Source organism: Aegilops tauschii, chromosome 4 (genome assembly GCF_002575655.3).
Source record: "Aegilops tauschii subsp. strangulata cultivar AL8/78 chromosome 4, Aet v6.0, whole genome shotgun sequence".
Lineage (NCBI taxonomy): Eukaryota > Viridiplantae > Streptophyta > Magnoliopsida > Poales > Poaceae > Aegilops > Aegilops tauschii.
This window is the reverse complement of record NC_053038.3, coordinates 153,702,484-153,723,800: the sequence shown is the minus strand read 5'-3', so window position 1 is coordinate 153,723,800 and position 21,317 is coordinate 153,702,484.

The following is a 21,317-nucleotide window of genomic DNA, read 5'->3' as shown; positions in this document are numbered from 1 at the left end:
CGGCTTATGCGGCGTCTCCTTGATGAGCATAATGAGATCTAGCCACAAACATCATGTAGGGCTATTACCGGATGATGTTTCCCAGGGCCTAAAGCTGTCTAAATCCTTGTCTTGTGTGTTGCGTCTCTCGTCCCGATCAACCCCTCTCAAGCTACTGCATAGATGCGTTGGCCTCGCGACTAAGTCCTGACACTAAGGACATCTGCCGTGACAATTCCACGACATGGTCCGAACTGCCATTGCACATCTAGCTACATGAGGAGTTTGATCATGGTAAGTTTGTTGCCTTCACATCCACCAAAGATACCAACAAGTTGTTGAGATTCCCTCCTTGACTCCTATACTTGGCATGTTCGGCATGGAATTGCCAGGAGGGCGTAAAATATGCTCCAGAACAACTGGTCCTCGCTTCTTGCCTCATCTATAACTTTTGAGAGCCCTATAATATGCCATATCTCCTTCGCCCTCTCACTTTCAAAGAGCAGGTGCAAAACATCTTCCATTCCCTATGAGTAGATAGGGCACTGTCCAATACTGCCAATATCGTGGTTTTGTCACGGCAGATGTCCTAGTGAAAGGACTTAGGTGCGAGGCCATCGCTATGGTGATTCGCTTATCGGGGTTGATCGGGACGAGAGACACGAGTTTGCCCAGGTTTGGCCCCTCTCGATGGAGGTAAAAGCCTACTCCTGCTCTGGTTGCTTATTGCTTGGGTATCGATTATAAGGGAGCGGATTCGCTTGACCTAGCTATCGATTGATTGTAACTTGCCCTATTCTGTACCAGGGACTCCCCTTTATATACAGGTCGAGACCTCCAGCTTACAAGAGTCCGGGTCGGGTTACGATCCGTGACCGAGCCCTACTCTAAGTCGCCTTGCCTTACAAGACAAGTCATCACATGGCGGCTTACACCCCGGGCCGCCTTCTGACTTTGGGTTCTAAGCCGACCCATCTTGTGAGCCGCCCTTCTTAATCCTGCATCTTGATCATCTTGGCCCATCTGAGGCCCAACTCCCTAAGTCGCCAATGATCTGACCCGACCCTATCAGGGAGGTTTATACAGTGGGGTTATATCCCCAACATTAGGCCCCAGATTGATTTGAACTTGTTCATGTCAATCTTCAATCCCTCCGTCTGGCGAGTCTTCTCTTTATCCTCTTTAATCTTAGTCTTGAAAATCTTCATAACCCGCCATGAGAAAAGATGATATTACATCCGTGATTTCGGGAAAACCTTCATGATGTCATAATGAATCTTTGTATACATCCATCATTCCAAAAATTGAGGCGTCCCTTTGTTGTAAAATTTATCATGCCTCCTCGATTCTCGCACCAGCCATTTACTATTAATTTTCCCTTATAAATAGGCTGAGGGCCCTCCTTTTACTTTTTACCTCGTCTCCTACATTTTCTTCTTCTTCTTCCTTGCGAGTCTCTTCGCAACCGGAGCTCCGCCGCGCTCGTCGACCCACGCCAGCCTTCTTCACTCGAGGTCGCAACACCACCCCGTCGTCGTCGAGACTCAGCGGCGCGCCTCCGCTTTCCTCCATCACCTTTAGGTACGACTTTTCTTCTTTCTTAGATCTACACTAGGTCACCTGAGTTCGTGGAGTTCATAGGCGTTCATCCATTTCCTTGTTCATCAGAACTTGAGTAGAACTTGTTTTTGATCTAAAATACCATTGAAATACTGCGGTTGTAATCTTGACATCCACCTGGGTCTTGAACAAGCTGTCTTCTCTACAGACTCAATGGTAGCTCATTAGTACTTCTGTCACCACTGTTTTAGGTTTAGCAATTTCTTTTATTTTTTGAACTTCCCATAGATTCATAAATATAGATGATGATATTGAAACTTCTTTGCTCCACACTTAGCAGAACTTAGCAATCCTGAACCATAGATAATTCGTCCATACCTTTTGGGCGGCTCACCAACACATCCGTAACCCGCCAACGTTTAGGGCGACTTACCATCATGCTGCTTATTCATATACTGTTGATGATAAATCATTGCCTTTTTAAATAACCCGCCTCTTCATATTTAGGCGGCTTAATATGTCGAAAACCACTATCTGCAATTGGGGGCCTTCTCTAGTCACTTAATTAAGGATTTTCAAACCCATGGTCTTCTGGCGACTCAAGAGGAACTTGGCTGGCGAGTCAGTCAAGGGGAGGAAGTCCCTAGACCCGGCGATGGAGAAGTTGTAGTTTTTACCGACCATATCCTCAGAGGGTTTACACCACTCGGGTCCAAGTTCTTTTGGGATGTCTTACATTATTTCAGTCTTCATCCTCAAGACATAGGCCCAAATTCAGTGTCAAACATCTGTCACTTCCAAATTTTCTGCGAAGTCTGTCTGCAAGTAGAGCCCACTGCTGCTCTTTTCATGGAGTTTTTCTATATAAACCGCCAGACTGAATGCAAAAACGGCCCGAGTCAGGAATTGGGCGGAATCTCAATTCAGAGACGCCGAGATGGCGACTTTCGATCAACCACTCCAAGCCACCCTAATGGGTGGATAGCAACATGGTTTTACTGTAAAAATACTGCCCCAGCCAATGAGAAGCCTCTGTCGGGTTATAGAGTTGATCGTCTTCCAATAGACTTTGACCCGCCAAGCAAGATTCTTCCAGAGGAGCATGCTAAAGCAATCCCACATGTTTCAAAGGTCAAGGTCCTGCTGGCCAATGGATTAACTGGAGTTGATCTAACCCAGTGCTGGGTCTCTTGGAGAATTCTCCCCCAAAGCCGTCGACTCGGCTTAATGTATGAATATTCATGCGAAACAAATGACCCTTAGCGGTATAGTTCTGAAAATTTTACTGCTGAGGAGATCAACAAGGTTGTAAAGAGTTTACTTGGGGAGTGTCAAGATAACTGCAATAAGACGGGGCTGGCACCGTTCGGTAAGCTCAACCCAGCCCCACCTGTAAGTATTCATTTATATCCGGCTTAAATATCTTTTGACTTACTCTGTGTCTTATTGATCGATCCTTTTTTATTACACAGCCCAACTCTACTTTTTGGAAAAGAAAGATGAAGACTGCTGTGGCCAAAAGCAGGACTAGCCCCAAGTCGAAGAAGAATAAAAATGCTGCTGCGACTGAGCCGACTGCTGTTGGCGAGTCAGCAGATGTTGATGACCACTCAGAGGTAGAACACGACTCTCTTGGCCGACTCTTTATTGAATTAGCTGACGCCTCTTTTCTTAGGATGAGGCCACCACAAGCCAGGCTGATGGCATTGAGGTAATTCCTATCTCTTCCTGCTCAGACTCCACACCTCCAGAGAGAATATGGTGGGTCGTACGGAAAGTAAAGTTTTCTCATCCATATGCTCACTTAGATCCACACTTTATTTTGAAGAAAACTCAGCATGAACTAAGACGCCAGACTTGGAGTGGCGGCTCATGCGACTTAATGGCCGGGTTAACTCATGAACCCTCTGCCCATAAGTGGCCTACGGTGCCACACAGTCCAACTCCTTGTTTACCCAAAGCTGGTCTTATGAGACATCCTCTTAACCCTTCTGTCTCCAATTACCAGGAGTCGCCACCGTCTTCAGGCGTCTCATCTTCAACCCAGCTACCTGTCTTGATTGTAAACCTAGGGTGAGTACTTGTATTTATTGACAGCTTAAACCTTATTGTCATGTACGCATTAATATTCTAATGTAATCACAGGGTCAAAGCCCTAAGTAAGAAATGAAAGGTTGGCAACTCTTCCAAGGCCCCTGAAGTTCTTGAGTTGGAGGAACAGGTGCTGGTAACCCCTGAGGCCAACACCAAGAACCCTGAAGAACATCACAACCAACAAGATGACCCGCCGCCACAAGCTGAAGCAACTATCGCTAAAGATATGGGCATTGACGCCAACCCGGCAGATAATCGTGACCCGCAAAGTCCTATTCCTTCAACTCCTGTCAAGCCCACTGAAGAAGCTCCTCCTGAGAAGATTAATGATGACATTTCTATCATTGGGGCGAGCCAGAAAACGCCCAAGACCTCCACCGTGCTAGCTAAGCACTCAACCAAAGAAGAGTCGCCCTTGCTGGAAAAGGGCAAAACAAAACTTGAACTACCGAACTGTGAGGCACTTTGTGCAAAAGAGGTGTATGCAGGCTATTTGAGCTGCTTAACTACAAGCCGGGACATGGATGCCAACTTGGTACATATAATGAAGAAAAAGTATGAGGTATGCTGCATTTTTCTCCTATTATGTCCCTGTACATAGCCCCCAAGTCTTAACCATAGGAAAATCTTTGAGTATGGTGAAGACTTGAAGGAAGATCTGCAGATTCCAAGTTTTAGCCCCCAAGGGCCGGGTTATCATTCAAATGATAAGCCGGTTCTTTGAAGTATAACTACTTTGAAGAATCACCTGTAGCCCCCAAGGGCCGGGTTATCATGTTAATGATAAGCCGGTTCTTTAAACTTGTTAGAAAATAAAAACATCATGTAGCCCCCAAGGGCCAGGTTATCATTCAAATGATAAGCCCCCAATGAGAAGAGCAATGCACATTAGCTCCCAACTGCCAAGGATATTGCTTGCAATGTGCTTGGGACTTAAATACTCTTGCACTAATATCTGTGTCAAAGGCCGTTTTAACCAAACCAACAAACTCATAGTGTTTTGTTAAATGATAACCCTCTGTTGAAGCGTTAAGCCTCGGTGAGTCAGATCTGGCCGGCTTAAAAAGAACTTAGAGTCTGAACAAGCAGAACGAGCCAAAGATGAATCATGCTTGAAGTCTTCTTTGGAGTACTTTGAAAAAGTGAAGGCCAATTTTGACGCTGAAAGATCTGCCTTGGAATCTGAAAAGGCCACCTTATTGAAGCGTGCAGAAGACGCTGAGAACAACTTAAGCCGGTGGCTGCAGAATTGGCCAACTTAAAACATCATGTCTCTGAAACGACTGCCGCCATCTTTGGTAAGTAAGATTTGCAATTAATTAAAATAACTCACCCAGCGACTTATGGAATATGATACTAAATCGCCTGGTGACTCTTGCTTTGAATGCATAATAGGTGACATAAGTGCCAGCCTTGGGCAAAGTGTGGTGACGAAGCTGAAGGCCATCTACTCCTTAACAGAGAAATTATACGCTGGAAGCCTTCATATGCTTGTAGCTGTATCCAATGGCAAGAAGCTGCCAGTACTCATAAAAGATGTGCTGGATCAATTGTCCACAATGCCGAAGCAAGTTGAAGAATTGAAACTATCAGCCACCTATGCAGTGGCAATCACCGCGCTAAGCCGGGCAAAAGCTTATCAATCAGAGCTAGACCCAAAAGAAATGGCCGGCGGGTGTCCTAAATAAACAATGATGGGTCTATCTTCAGTGAAGCAGACTTCGCCAGATGTGTTAAGGAAATGCGGCCTTTGGCATGTCAACTTGCACAAGAGCTGGATCTGAAGAAGTACCAGCCGGCTTATGACAACAACACTCGAATCAAGGCACCTTCTTTCGACGTTATGGATTTGACTCCTCAAAGGCGTAAGCATATCTTTGCCCCTGATATTAACCCTTCTCTTATCATGAATGATGAAGCAATCTTAGAAGCCTTAACTGGTATCGACTGGACGTCGGACAATCTTCAGATTACAAGCGACAAAGAGCCGGCACAGGATAACCTGGAAGCTTCCACCGCAAGACGCCAGGATGACGTTTAATCCGACTGGGCATAACCCTGACGGCACAGAGGCTGGCTCAAAGGAGTAATCTTAACTCCTTACAAACTTGTGAAATTTTTTTGGGCTCACCTTGTAATAGCCTTAGCTTAAAACAGTTGGTTGCCTTGGCATGCCTTCGTGCATGTCTTTTAACTGATGAGCAAACAGCTTTATGATCAAGCTTCTTTGTATGCCTGATCAAATTATATATGCACCTTTGCTTTTTCTTTGCACCATCTTTGAATTCAGGCGCCTTCTTGATACTTTTTCATAAAATCCATAAGGGGTCCGTCAATTCCTATACTGGCCACTTATAGTCAAAAGCTAGGGCGGTTAATAACCCGATGACCCATGGTCATGAAAAAAATCTTGAGTGGATTACCTTTGCGGCTCATGGCCATAATAAGCTCAATTTTTAGCCATGCTAACCCGGACCATCTTTGATCCAGTGACTTGTTGTCTGCATATACATATGATTAAAAACATAAAAATATTTGTAAAGACAGAAACCGGAGAATATAGACATTTATATCTCAATATTGATAAGTCGGCTTTTAAAGCTTGACCAGAAAAGACTGGCTTTTTAAAGCTCAAATCTTGCTTTCCTTGAAGCATGCCTTAATAGCCTTTCTTCCCATGAGCCAACTCTCGCATGACATAAGCTGTCGTTTTAACCTTAACTAGTCCAGGGTCATAGAGATTGATACGTCTCCAACGTATCTATAATTTTTGATTGTTCCATGCTATTATATTATTTGTTTTGGATGTTTTACATGCATTAATATGCTATTTTATATTATTTTTGGGACTAACTTATTAACCCAGAGCCCAGTGCCAGTTTCTGTTTTTTTCCTTGTTTTCGAGTTTCGCAGAAATGGAATATCAAACGGAGTCCAAACAGAATAAAACTTTACGATGATTTTTCTTGGACCAGAAGACACCCGTAGGACTTGGAGTCCAAGCCAGAAGACCCACGAGGCGACGACAAGGGTGTAGGGCGCGCCCTAGGGGGGGCCTCCCCTGCCTTGTGGCCCCCTCGGGAGTCCCCTGACCTACTTCTTCGTCCTATAAATTCACATATATTCCAAAACCCTCAAAGGCATCCACCAAAATACTTTTTCGCCGCTGTAACCTTCTGTTCCTGTGAGATCCCATCTTGGGGCCTTTTCTGGCATCCTGCCAGAGGGGGATTCGATCATGGAGGGCATCTACATCAACCCTATTGCCCTTCCGGTGAAGCGTGAGTAGTTTACTACAGACCTACGGGTCCATAGCTGGTAGCTAGATGGCTTCTTCTCTCTCTTTGATTCTCAATACCATGTTCTCCTTGATGTTCTTGGAGATCTATCTGATGTAATCTTGTTTTGCGTGTGTTTGTCGAGATCCGATGAATTATGGATTTATGATCGGTTTATCTATGAATATTATTTGAATCTTATCTGAATTCTTATATGCATGATTTGGTATCTTTGTATTTCTCTTTGAATTATCAGTTTGGTTTGGCCAACTAGATTGGTTTTTCTTGCAATGGGAGAGGTGCTTAGTTTTGGGTTCAAGCTTGTGTGATTGCACCCAGTGACAAAGTAGGGGTAGCGAGACACATATTGCATTGTTGCCATCAAGGATAAAAAAGATGGGGTTTTCACCATATTGCTTGAGTTTATTCCTCTACATCATGTCATCATACTTAAGGCGCTACTCCGTTCTTTATGAACTTAATACTCTAGATGCATGCTGGATATCGGTCGATGTGTTGAGTAATAGTAGTAGATGCCGGCAGGAGTTGGTCTACTTGACAAGGACATGATGCCTATATTCATAATCATTGCCTTGGATATCGTGATAACTTTGCGCTTTTCTATCAATTGCTCGACAGTAATTTGTTCACCCACCGTATTATTTGCCTTCATGAGAGAAGCCTCTAGTGAAACCTATGGCCCCCGGGTCTATTTTCCATCATATATGTTCAGATCTATATAACAAAAATACCTTGCTACAATTTATGTACTTTTACGTTTTAGTAATCTTTTATATCTATCTCTATCATATGTCACCTTTGCAAGTGACTGTGAAGGGATTGACAACCCCTTTTTCGCGTTGGGTGCAAGTGTTTGATTGTTTGTGTAGGTGCATATATTGGGGACTTGCGTGTTTCTCCTACTGGATTGATACCTTGGTTCTCAACTGAGGGAAATACTTATCTCTAGTTTGCTGCATCACCCTTTCCTCTTCAAGGGAAAAACCAACGCAAGCTCAAGAAGTAGCAGGAAGAATTTCTGGCGTCGTTGCCGGGGGGATCTACATCAAGCCTACCAAGTACCCATCATAAACTCTCATCTCTTGCATTACATTATTTGCCATTTGCCTCTCATTTTCCTCTCCCCCACTTCTAAAACGTTTTCAGAAAAATACAAAAGATTTGCCTTTTTATTCGCCCATCTTGCATTCGTCTTTTCATTTGCTTTTTGGTTGCTCGTGTGTTAGATTGCTTTGTTTGTCACAATGTCTCAAGAAAAACACCAAGTTGTGTAATTTTTCGAATACTAATAATAATGATTTTATTAGTACTCCGATTGCTCCTGCCACTAGTGCAGAATCTTATGAAATTAATGCCGCTTTGCTGAATCTTGTTATGAAAGATCAATTTTCCGGCCTTCCTAGTGAAGATGCCGCATCCCATCTAAATAATTTTGTTGAGTTGTGTGATATGCAGAAGAACAAAGATGTGTATAATGATATTGTTAAATCGAAGCTATTTCCGTTCTCACTATGAGATCGTGCTAAAACTTGGTTTTCATCTTTGCCTAAAAATAGTATTGATCCATGGAATAAGTGTAAAGATGCTTTTATTTCCAAGTATTTTCCTCCCGCTAAGATCATCTCCCTTAGGAATGATATGATGAATTTTAAGCAACTTGATCATGAACATGTTGCATAATCTTGGGAGAGGATGAAATTAATTATACTAAATTGCCCTACTCATGGTTTAAATTTGTGGATGATTATACAAAATTTTTATGCCGGATTGAATTTTGCTTCTTGAAATCTTTTAGATTCGGCCACGGGAGGTACTTTTATGGAAATTACTTTAGGAGAAGCTACTAAACTCCTAGATTATATTATGGTTAATTATTCTCAGTGGCATACCGAAAGATCTTCTACTAGTAAAAAAGTGCATGAGATTGAAGAGATTAATGTTTTGAGTGGAAAGATGGATGAACTTATGAAATTGTTTTCTAGTAAAATTGCTTGTATTTATCCCAATGATATGCCTTTGTCTACTTTGATTGAAAATAATAAGGAATCTATGGATGTGAATTTTATTGGTAGGAACAATTTTGATAATAACGCGTATAGAGGTAATTTCAATCCTAGGCCGTTTCCTAGTAATTCCTCTAAAAATTAAGGTAAGTCCTACAACAGTTCTTATGGAAATTATAATAAGATGCCCTATGATCTTGAGAACAATATTAAAGAATTTATTAGTTCTCAAAAGAATTTCAATGCTTTGGTTGATTTTTTTTGCTTAAGATTGATGATTTGTCTAAGAATGTGGATATAATTTCTCTTGAGATTGATTCTTTGAAAATTAGATCTATTCGACCCAAGCATGATATTAATGAATCTCTGTAAGGTATGAGAATTTCCATTGATGAGTGCAAAGGAAGAACCGCTAAGATGCGTGCTAAGCGAGATTGGTTTATAAAAGCGTGTTCTTCTAGTTTTTATGAAAATAATGATCAAGATCTTAAAGTGATCTATGAATATTATTTGAATCTTCTCTGAATTATTATATGCATGATTTAATATCTTTGCATTTCTCTTCGAATTATCGGTTTGGTTTGGCCAACTAGATTGGTTTTTCTTGCAATGGGAGAGGAGCTTAGCTTTGGGTTCAATCTTGCGTGATTTCACCCAGTGACAAAGTAGGGGTAGCGAGACACGTATTGCATTGTTGCCATCAAGGATAAAAAGATGTTTTTTATCGTATTGCTTGAGTTTATTCCTCTACATCATGTCATCTTACTTAAGGCGTTATTCCATTCTTTATAAACTTAATACTCTAGATGCATGCTGGATAGCGGTCGATGTGTGGAGTAATAGTACTAGATGCAGGAAGGAGTCGGTCTACTTGACACGGGCGTGATGCCTATATTCATAATCATTGCCTTGGATATCGTCATAACTTTGCGCTTTTCTATCAATTGCACAACAGTAATTTGTTCACCCACCGTATTATTTGCCTTCATGAGAGAAGCCTTTAGTGAAATCTATGGCCCCGGGGTATATTTTCCATGATATATCTTTAGATCTATATACCAAAAAATACCAAAAATACCTTGCTGCAATTTATTTACTTTTATTTACTTTTACGTTTTAGTAATCTTTTATATCTATCTCTATCAGATCTCACCTTTGCAAGTGACCGTGAAGGGATTGGCAACCCCTTTTTCGCGTTGGGTGCAAGTGTTTGATTGTTTGTGTTGGTGCATATATTGGGGACTTGCGTGTTTCTCCTACTGGATTGATACCTTGGTTCTCAACTGAGGGAAATACTTGTATCTACTTTGCTACATCACCCTTTCCTCTTCAAGGGAAAAACCAACGCAAGCTCAAGAAGTAGCAGAGATTGACTGTTAAGAGTACATCGGGTCACATACTGGAGTAGCAACAAGCCAACATGTGAGTTTATCCTCGCTTTCTGTAAGCCGGCTCTCACATGACATAAGCCACCATTTTAACCTTGACAAGTTCAGGGTCATAAAAGATTGACTGTCAAGAGTATGACGGGTCACTTGTTGGAGTAGCATCAGGCATACATGAAGGTTAACCCCTAATATGTCGTTTATTTGCCGATCAAGAGGGTAATAAAGCTAAACTCGATGAGTTGGAAGCCCCCAAGTGACCTTATGATCAATTAATAAAGACTCATGCACAGAAAATATGAGATGAAACGACAGAGCCCCGAATTTTGGGGATGCCGGCTTTATTACGTTGATTATAAAAAGATATATACATTGACAAATTTATGTACAATGATGAGAGCCAGTGGCTCATGTGTAGTAAGGCCGAAGATGAGAAATATTAAAGCCCTATTGGTCTCCTCCTCAGAGGTACGTTGTTTATTGTGCTCACGTATGTCGGTGAGATAATAAGACTCATTTTTGAGGTTCTTGCTGAACACAAAAGGTCCTTACCAAGGGGGTGATAGCTTATGCATGCCTGTCTGATCTTGAATCAAACGGAGCACTAAGTTGCCCTCTTGAAACGTCTAGCTTCGAACTCTGCAGCTATGATAGCGACACAAGTCTTGTTGGTAAATCACTGATCGTGCTACTGCAAGATCATGTTCTTCATCCAAGGCATCAAGAGCATTCTGACGCACTGTCTTATTATCTACTTCCACATAAGCCGCCACCCTGGGCAAGTCATGACGAATATCACTTGGGAGAACCGCCTCAGCACCATAAACCATGAAGAAGGGTGTGTAGCCTGTTTATTTGTTCGGGGTGGTCCTGATACTCCAAAGAACTGCAGGAAGATCTTCCACCCAACAACCCGGCGTTCGCTCCAAAGGAACCATAAGCCGGGGTTTAATCCCTCTTAATATTTCTTGGTTAGACCGTTCTGCCAAACCATTGGACTATGGATGAGCCACCGATGACACATCAAGACGGATGTGTTCTCTTTGACAAAACTCCTTCATAGCACCTTTAGACAGCTTTGTCCCATTATCAGTAATAATACTATGAGGATAACCAAAGCGCAAGATCAACTTTTTAACAAACTAAACTGGAGTCACTGCTTCACAATTGCTAACTGGCTCTGCTTCAACCACTACAAAAAAAACACTTCCGTGATGATACGTGTTTGTCACAGTAGGTCACATTTTCTGTCATGCATGTACATCCATGGCGATTTCATGACAGAATCAAGATAGTCATACCTGTGCTGTCGTAGAAGTGTTCCATGACAATAACAAAATTGTCATCACGGAAGTGTCCACTTCCATGACGATAAATGGTGCGTCATGGAACTGCTTTCGTCAAGGGTAACCGACATGTGGCATCCACCATAATGGGTCGCCGTTAAGCCATCGGGTTTCGGTTTGGATCCGTTAACCCGTTAAGAGCTGGGACCAATGAGGATTTTCCACGTGTAAAATTATCATTGGCTATAGCAATCACATGTCAGCACCGCAAAAGAACAGATGTCAACCGCCCAATGGAGCCTATGATACGTCGACACGTGGCAAGGCCCAACAGTCACCCATTTTGTTTGAAAAGGCTGGCCCAATCAAAATTAGCGGGTTGGCCCATTAACGGTCTGCTTGCAGACGGCCCATTCGCAGTTAAGGCCCGTACAACTAGTGTCAAATCAGACCGTCAACGGCCTGTTCTAGACTTGTCATCATCGCGACCCATGGTCACTTCTGGTCCGTTAACACTCCGCTAAGTATTTGGGGTGAATTATGACCCGGTGTGTTTCCGGCCTATTAAAGGTCCTGCTTCATTTGGGCCCATTTATTGGCCATTAAAACTTTCGGCCCATAAACGGCCATGAAGTAATCGGATCATATTCGACCATGTCTGACATTCAGCCTGTTAGAGGCCCACTGTAGATTTGGGCCACTTCCACCCTGTTGTGATATTCGGCCTGTTAACGTCGGACGAAATCCATGGGCCACATGTGGCCCAACGTCACATAGGGCCTATTAACGACCCATATAAAATTGACACTAATCAAGCCCGACTGAACTTCTGGCCTGGTAAAGGCCCGTGTAGTAGGTCGGCGCATTTACGACCCATCTGAATTTCGGCCTGTGAACGATCCGCATTGTAAATGGGCCACCCACGAGCTGAGATACATTTCGGCCTGCTAATGACCATTGGGTTATTTGGCACAATCAGGACCCAGTCTCACTTTTAGCCTATTAAAGGCCCGTGTTATTTATGGGCTCGAGATATTTACACATGTTAACGGCCTGTTGTTACTGAGGGCCCAGATTATGTTTAGGCCAGTTAAAGGCTCACTATGGGCACATGCCTACCAAAAACAAGAAATCTTATACTGATTTGGGACCCAGATATTTTTAGTGGGTTACATGCAAATTACGACACATAATCGTTTTTAGCCTAGTTTGAATTGTGGGCCCGACGAATGTTGGCACACTGGGCTCCTACGAAGCTTTCGGCCGAATACATTACCAAGATAAACCTACACTATACAAAAATAGCATCATAATTTCTACAGCCTTTGGCAGCACGATAAATCCTATATCACAACAAAATAAATTCTAGCCATACAACAAGAGGCCTGTTGGCATAAAGTTTACAGTCCTTGCAGATAAAAGCACCATCAGATGTATAGAAGCACATATCATTTGACCTGAGTGCTAATGTTTCAGGCTGTAGAATCTAATGGAGCAGCATGATATTCCCCTTTTTTTCACCATTGCTCTTGAACAACAAAGAAAATGTCTGATAGTCTGGTTTCAAAACCATTCATATCTTGACGACATTTGTCAACCAATATTCTTGTTTCCGAAACGACCTCCATTAGGGATTGGACTTGTGTCTGGAGCACAGATATATCACTCTGTCTAGCTGGAGGATTTTTTTAGTAGGCGATTTCGACGAGGTTACCTTGACAACCAACCCAGAATTACGCAGGAAGGTGCTTTTTGCACTATTAGTGGAGAGATACTGACGCACTGTAGCAAGAGGTGACATTGTGCTTGTGGTAGCCTCGTCACCTTCAGGTGGTTGTCGCTGTTCAACATTTGTTCCATAGCTCGCTGAAAGTTTGAACCTGTAGATTAGTGTACCAGATAAGTTACTAATGAGACAAAAACAAACAAAGTAGGTTTCACATTTATACATAACTTATTTTGGTGAATTATTGTAATACATTAGCATGTAGTGCAGTGCCAACTACATAATAAAATCACTTTCGGAACATATGTCCATGCAGCATGCCTACTATATTGTCTATTCCTCACATTCGTTGACATCTAAGTATAAAGAGACATGGATTAAAGTAGGATGAACATAGTATGACATCCTTCATATCATGGGCAAACAGATATCAAATAAACAGTCTATTGTATCATTGTGTGGGCACGTGAACATCACAACTAGATTACAGATCAAGACCAAAAGAATACCCTTCCTCTCTTTTAAACCGTGTAAGGTGAAATGATACGTTAAGACAACTATGTATAAAAGTGAATAGAGTAACTAACATTGGCTGCAAACCAAGCAATTAAATGAACATGTCACAGTAACAAGCAGTTCAAAGGTAGGAGGAGTAAGGACTTACAACAGCGGCTTGAACTGGTGTGCTCATGCCCTTCATTTTGCTGGTGTGGCAATCCTTGAAGATTTCCACTGCATTCGGTTCAGGTTCCTTTTAGTCCGCACGGGTTTTCCTCTGTATTTGGAACAAGTCAATATAGATACGATAATATGCCACAGAAAAAAGAAGGAACTAGCAGCTATTTACAAGAGCCTCGCATTGTGCAATATAGCTACGCGATCCTGTTGTCTGTTGGAATTTCACTTTAGAATGGTTGGTCTTGTTCTTCAAACAGTTAGCCTAGAAGAAAATACACTTGTAAGGCACATACGTAAATACAAGTTCAATATGTGATCTGATCAAATACATATACCCTACCCGATACTTTGGATCAGACCAGTGTTTAACAAGGGCTGTCCAGTCTTCATCTGTAATATATTCCACTGGAGACGTTTGAGCGATTTCATCGTTAGCCTTGCCTTCAAAGTGAGTTTTTCTAAGGTGGTATCGATACTGTCACAAAGCAGACTGGAAAACATGAGTGCATGCTTGTTTAGTTGCATCATTTTTCGGATCCAACTTGAACCTCATCTATTGAAAAAAGAATGCAAGTCCTATTTGGAGAAGCTAGAAAGTATGGGACAGAGCAAGAAAATATTACAAATTGCGATGAATAACATTACTTACGGATAAATGGTCAAGGAAGGTGTTAAACTGGGTATCGTCTTTCTCTTTCCTATAATGGATCCATGTTGAGAAGATACGTGCATGACACCTAACGGCAATGGTTGCCTCTGATACTAACTTGGCTGACTCTGTAGCATCATGTGGCCTTTTTAAACCTGCCTCAAAATGGATCTTCATTCTTCCTCCTTTAGATTTTGTTAATCTGTCAAGCATTATCCCCGATGTCTGTTTCCGCTTGCGCCGTGGTGCTTGTTGACCAACGAATATGGAAAGTGTTAGTGCACATCAAACTGTGAGAGTACATATAAAGGAGCATGCAACTGCAACTTGACTCGGTCAGGTACCGTCTTGGTGTTGATGCTCATGAGGTTCATCTGATCTTGCCAAGCCCTGTTGTGTTAGTAGTGCTTCGAAAGTCGTGTTAGGTGTGAAGGCAACTTGGGAACATGCCAGTTGTGGAGCAAACGAACGAAAACTTGTTGAGATGGCGGTATAGTTGAAGGGGATGCTGCAGCTTGTGGAGCAGGTGATATTGTGTTTGTATATTTAGCCGGTGGACTTGGACCTTCTACTGCACTATAACTACCAGCAGAATCTTGAGGGCAGATCCTTTTCCTTTGCACCTGACGAGTAACACCATTCCCTACTATATTCTTTTCCTTGCTCTTTTTTGAGTTTGCCATGTCAAGCCGTACCCACAACACAAAAGAATAAAATTGCTCTTCAGAACTCATAGATGCATGATACAGACAAGCAATACTTTGATGTAAGACAACTGTATGAGGATGGAATGTGTAAGAAAAACAGGACGGCGTGACATATTCACAACTACAAGGTGTAAACTAAGCAGAAGGATTTTCAAGAAAATAGAAGTAATGCAAGTTAGACACTATCGCGGGAAACCACAGCCACCTATGGGACCAAGAGCTACTTTCTGGTTCGGCGGGGGGGATGGCACGTTGCACAAAGAGTAGAGGAGCATGGAACAGCACGACAGAGATCACGCGGGCAGTTTTTACCCAGGTTTGGGCCGCCGTGAGGCGTAAAACCATACTCTTGCTTTGGTGGATCGATGGTGGAAAAATGGTGGTGAGCACAGCACGCTTGCCCAGCAGGGTTTGCCTAGGGACAAGAGCGGTTGTGCGCGTATGAGTGTGTGAGGGTGTGGTTTAGCCAACCAACTCTCCAACCCTTTCTACGCTTGCCTTGGGCCTCCTTTTAAAAAGATCAAGGGGTCACCACAGTGGCAAATCAGTCATTATGCACTGATTATATAGCAAACATTGCTATCATACCTAACTCTGCATGCTGACAGAGTGCATTAAATGGGCCGCTCAACGTCGCATCGCAACTTGCCCAGCAGGCCCTGCCGGGCTGTTTTGCCAGCTTCGCACCTGCTTGCTTGACACGTCTCAGGACGAGTGTCATTTGGAGGTGTTTTCTGTAGGAAGTGGCTGCTATGTGGCGAATAGCAGCCACTTTGGAGCTTGACACCGCACTGATTGACGACGTACATCATGATGAGGTGGTGTGGTGAGGTGGTTCTGCCTCCGTAAGCCCCGACAGGCCAGCCGGGACGGTCGGAAGGCTTGCTTCCGGGGGTAACTCCATCCTTGCCATGCTCGCCTGCCTGGCAAGGGAGGTTTTTCCCTTAGCAATATCTTGCTTCTCTGGCTCTTCTTGGTCTTCCTGATCTATACTTGGATCCTTCAAAGGATCGGTCCCTTGTGCTCCAATCTGACCTTGGTGATGTATTCTTGTTCCCGTGTGTGTGCATAGTCTGGGCAATGGACCCAAGGTTTGTTGCACCATCAGAAGCCCCCGGGCCTGCCCCGAACGCGCTGTCAGGCTTCGTCGAGGTAGGCCCTAACCAGTACACAGGAAGGGGCGTGGAAGTGGTCGGCCCCTTTGAGATCTTCTTTGCTTCTTCATTAACTTGAGTCCAGGCCAGTTTCCGGTTTTCCCGCGCGTCGTGTAAAGCCAATCGTGGTAGGGCCATTCTTGTAATGGCCCGTGAATGACTTTAATGCACTGGGGAGTGACTGCCAATTACTCTTCCCACCACACCCTTATCCTCAGCCACGTATGCTGCATGCATCGAGCGGGGTAGGTAACGGAGGCGCATGGTGCGGGAGAGCATCAAAGCAGGGGCCCGGTCTTCTTGAATTAGTGGAGGAGGGCGGCGGTTACCTACGGGGGGAGCGATTCTCTCCCCTGACCCGCCTATAAAAAGAGGGGCAGGGGAGGAGCGGAGTCATCCATCCTTGTATCCCTTCTCCTCCATTCTCTGCTTTCTGCTGGTTATGCTGAGAAGGAGAACCCGGGGCTAGGTCCCGGGTCCTAGTTTAGAGCTTCGCATGTGCCTCAGGGGGGGTGCCCGGGCGGCGCGACGGTAGCACTGGAGGTGGCGACTCTGGTGCGCTTGTCGCCGAGTCACCTGTAGCTTCAATTCTAGTGAGAGGCGACACAAACGACACCACGCCGAGGCCCGTAATGGACAAGGGGCGTGGTAGTCGGTCGTGGCCCATTCCTCCTTCTCTTGCGGCGCCGGAGAGGGGTCGTAGAATGGGTTTGCCATCAGCAAAGGCAGACCTGACCCCCCTGGACATCGCCCGCTTGTCGTGCAGGAGGGCTCTTTGCTCCCATACATGTCTCCTGAACGTGCGGTGGTTTCTGATGTCAGGGCCGTCGGGGACGACCATGCTCTTTGTGGGATTACCAAGAGAGCATAGTGCCTGACGTGGCCGTCGTGCTGGGGTCTTCGGATGGCAGTGATACGGAAGGCGGTGGCAACCCATGATGCGTCAAGAACGGGGACGACCGTTCCAACGAGTCGTGTTTCCCAGTGACTCCGTTTCTCCTATATGGGCCTCCGACAGCATCACCATTCATGCCTGGCCTCCGGTTTCTTCCTCCTAGCTGGGGAGCGGCGCCATCCTGATCCTGGGGAGGCACCGAATCCTAGCCGGGCCTGCCTCCTACCTCCTCGACCGCACAAGGGCAAATGCATCACGGGGCACTTATCTTTTTTCAATCTTAAATCTGTAGGCACTTGCCAAATTTTAGTTCATATAATGTAATCTCTCGGATCCATGTCTGTCCTGTGAGGTTTGTACTTGTTTGATCAGCATATTAATGAAAAAGATGAACATTGTCGGGACATGTGCATGTATATGTCCATGCAGAGGTGGAGTGCCTCTTTATTTTTAAATAAACGAGTTTCCACCGGCAGGCCATCCTGCCGGTACCGTCTATTTTATTGCCGGAGAGTTAAGCGTACCGGCCACAAATTGTGGTGAGGGTCCAGCCCCCCGCCAATCTTTTTTTCAACAAAGGTTACTGCGACCATCCTGACCAAAGCAGCGTTCGAGTCAAGGGATGGGAGCACCTATGTTTCAAAAAGCGGTGAGGTTTTCTTATGCACAAGGTTTTGCTTACAGAACACGTATGGACAAGAGATAGAACTTATCTGTTTGGCTTGCTGGAGATCGCAGTGTTGGTTCATCTTTCTAGCTTCCTTTAGAGGCCAAGTTCTCGGCAGGAACCTGCAGTTGTATGCAGATGGAAATGATGCCAGATGCGATCTTATCTATATGAACATGCGATGCTCATGAAATGCTTATGCATGCATGCAACTTGTCGCCCCACCAGCACTTCATTTATTTCTCTGTTGCTCAGGGTCTGCGCCTGGGTTTGTACAAGGGGTTACATGCAACTGAGGCAAGGCCTATACAAAAGGGTGGCTGCCGGGCAGGGCCCACAGCCGCACCTTATGGGTAGAACTTCCGGAGATGCTCAATATTCCATGATTTTTGCAATTGAATGCCATCTCCGGTCTCCAGACGGACTGCGCCAGGTCTGGTGACTCGAACTACCCCGTAAGGGCCTTCCCACTTTGGCGTCAACTTGTTTGTACCCTTGGTGGACTGAACGTGCCTAAGGACAAGGTCGCCTTCCTCAAAACACCAGGCATGAACCCTGCGGCTGTGATGGCATCGCAGGGCTTGCCGATAGCGTGCAACACACGTAGCAGCCCGGAGACGGTCCTCGTCAAGAAGCACAACGTCGTCATGCCGGTGCTGATCCTGCACTACTTAATCGTAGGCAAGCATTCGAGGCAACCGGTAAATGAGTTCTGTGGGGATAACTGCTTCTGCCCCATAAACTAGGGAGAAGGGAGTCTGCCCGGTAGCTTGATTTGGTGTCGTTCTGAGGGACCAGAGAACTACCGGCAGCTCATCGATCCATCGCCTGCCGCACTTCTGTAGCATATCAAATGTTCTCGTCTTGAGTCCTCACAACACTTCTGCGTTCACCCTCTCAGCTTGTCCATTGCTTCTAGGATGTGCAACAGTGGAAAATGAGATCTTGCTTCTGAGGGCATGAACATATTGCATGAAGGCGCGGCTCGTGAACTGGGTGCCATTTTCGGTGATGATCCGGGCAGGAACCCCGAAGCGACACACCAATCCTTTCAAGAACTGGATAGCTGACTGAGCAGTCACCTTTCTCACGACATCTACTTCCGGCCACTTTGTAAACTTCTCGATGGCAATGAGCAAGAATTCAAAGCCCCCAGCAGCTCGGGAGAAAGGGCCGAGGATATCGAGCCCCCAGACCGAAAATGGCCATGACGAAGGGATTGTCTGAAGAGCTTGTGCAGGCAGATGTGTGTTCTTGGAATGGAACTGGCAGGATTCACACTTGGTGACTAGCTCGACCACATTTTGGAGGGCTGTGGGCCAATAGAATCCTTGCCAGAATGCTTTCCCAACTAATGCCCTCGATCCAATGTGGGAGCCGCACATGCCTTTGTGTATTTCCGCCAGCAGTTCCTTTACTTCTTCCCGGCAGATGCACTTCAATTTCACACCGTTGGGCCTCCTTCTATATAGAGTGTCATCGACAAACTGATACATACTGGCCCTTCGGGCTACTCTTTCAGCTTCCTCTTGCTCATCGAGAAGTTCTCCAGTTTGGAGGAAATGGACTATGTGCTTTGCCCAAGTTGGAGCCTGAGGCTCGGCAACGAGGCCTAGCAGCACCTCCTCATCTGCGGGAGCGCGTTCCTCGACCGCGGGGACCAGTGGCCTGGCAGGAGGGCGCAACCCGGCAGCCGATGGGGTGTTGTTTCCAGCAGGGTCCCTACCAGGAGCCCCGGGAGGCTATATCGGGAGAGGCTTACCAGAGTCCAACTTCCTCCTCTTCTGGGCCATTGTTGCCGGGGATACGGAGGGCTGAGTAAGATGGAGAACAAAAGTTCCTGGTTCCACAGGAAGTTTTTGCGCAGCGCACTTTGACAGATGATCAGCTATGCTGTTTTCCGCACGGGGTACGTGCTCTGTTTGCAATCCGTCAAAGTGCTCCTCCAATCTTCTCACTTCCTCAACGTATGCCTCCATCAATGGACTTTGGTAATCCTTGTTGACTTGTCTCACCACAAGTTGTGAATCTCCTCGAATGATCAGCTTCTTGATCCCCAATTCTGTAGCAATCCTGAGCCCGGCAAGGAGCCCTTCATACTCTGCTATATTGTTGGTTGCTTCCTTCCGGGGAAAATGCATCTGGATGACATACTTCAAGTGCTTCCCAGTGGGAGCAACGAGAAGCACACCAACCCCTGCACCTTGTAGGGAGAATGCACCATCAAAATATATAATCCATTCTTGGGGCGCTTCCTTCCCGGGGGTAACTGTTTCCAGCACTTCTTCATCAGGGGTTGGCGTCCATTCTGCAATAAACTCTGCCAATGCCCTGCTCTGAATTGTTGATGTGTGCTGTCAAATTTCTGGCAAAAGCTGGATAACTCCAAAGCCCACTCCACTATTCTGCCGGTAGCCTCTGGGTTTCAAAGTATCCTTTGCAATGGAAAGCGGGTGACAACCATAATCTCATGGGCTTGGAAGTAGCGGTGTAGTTTCCTTAAGGCCATAATGTGGCCAAAAATCAACTTTTGCACACCAGAGTACCTCGATCTAGCCCCCTGTAACAGGGAACCGACAAAGTACACTGGGTGCTGCACCACTTTCTTCCTTGCCGCGTCCTTGGGGTTGCCCCAGCTTTCGTGCTCCTCTTTGTCCTGATCCTCATCCGGTCCTGCCGGGCTTTGCTCTCTCTCTGATTCCTCTACTTCCCGCTGTGCCACTAGGGCTACGCTGACCACTTGATTAGTTGCCGCTAAGTATAGTAGGAACGGCCCTTGTGGTTTGGGAGCAACCAAAGTGGGAACAGAAACAAGCAGGTCTTCAAATCTTGTAATGTTGCGTCTGCTTCCGGGGTCCACTTCATGGGTCCTGCCTTCTTCAAAATTTTGAAGAACGGCAGGGCGCGCCTCGGCAGACTTGGAGATGAATCTGCTAAGTGCGGCAACGCACCTTGTCTGACGCCTCACATCTTTGACTGTCCTGGGCGCCTGGATCTGCTCGATAGCTTTGATCTTGTTGGGGTTGGCTTTGATCCCACGATGGGACACGAAGAACCCAAGTAGCTTGCCGGAGGGAACGCCAAACACAAACTTCTCCGGATTTAGCTTGAAGTTAATCTTGCGCAGATTAGCAAATGTCTCCTCCAAATCCTGGATGAGGGTTGATCTGTCCTTGGTCTTTACCAAAATATCATCCATATAAGCCTCAATGTTTCTGTGGACTCTGCCGAATCT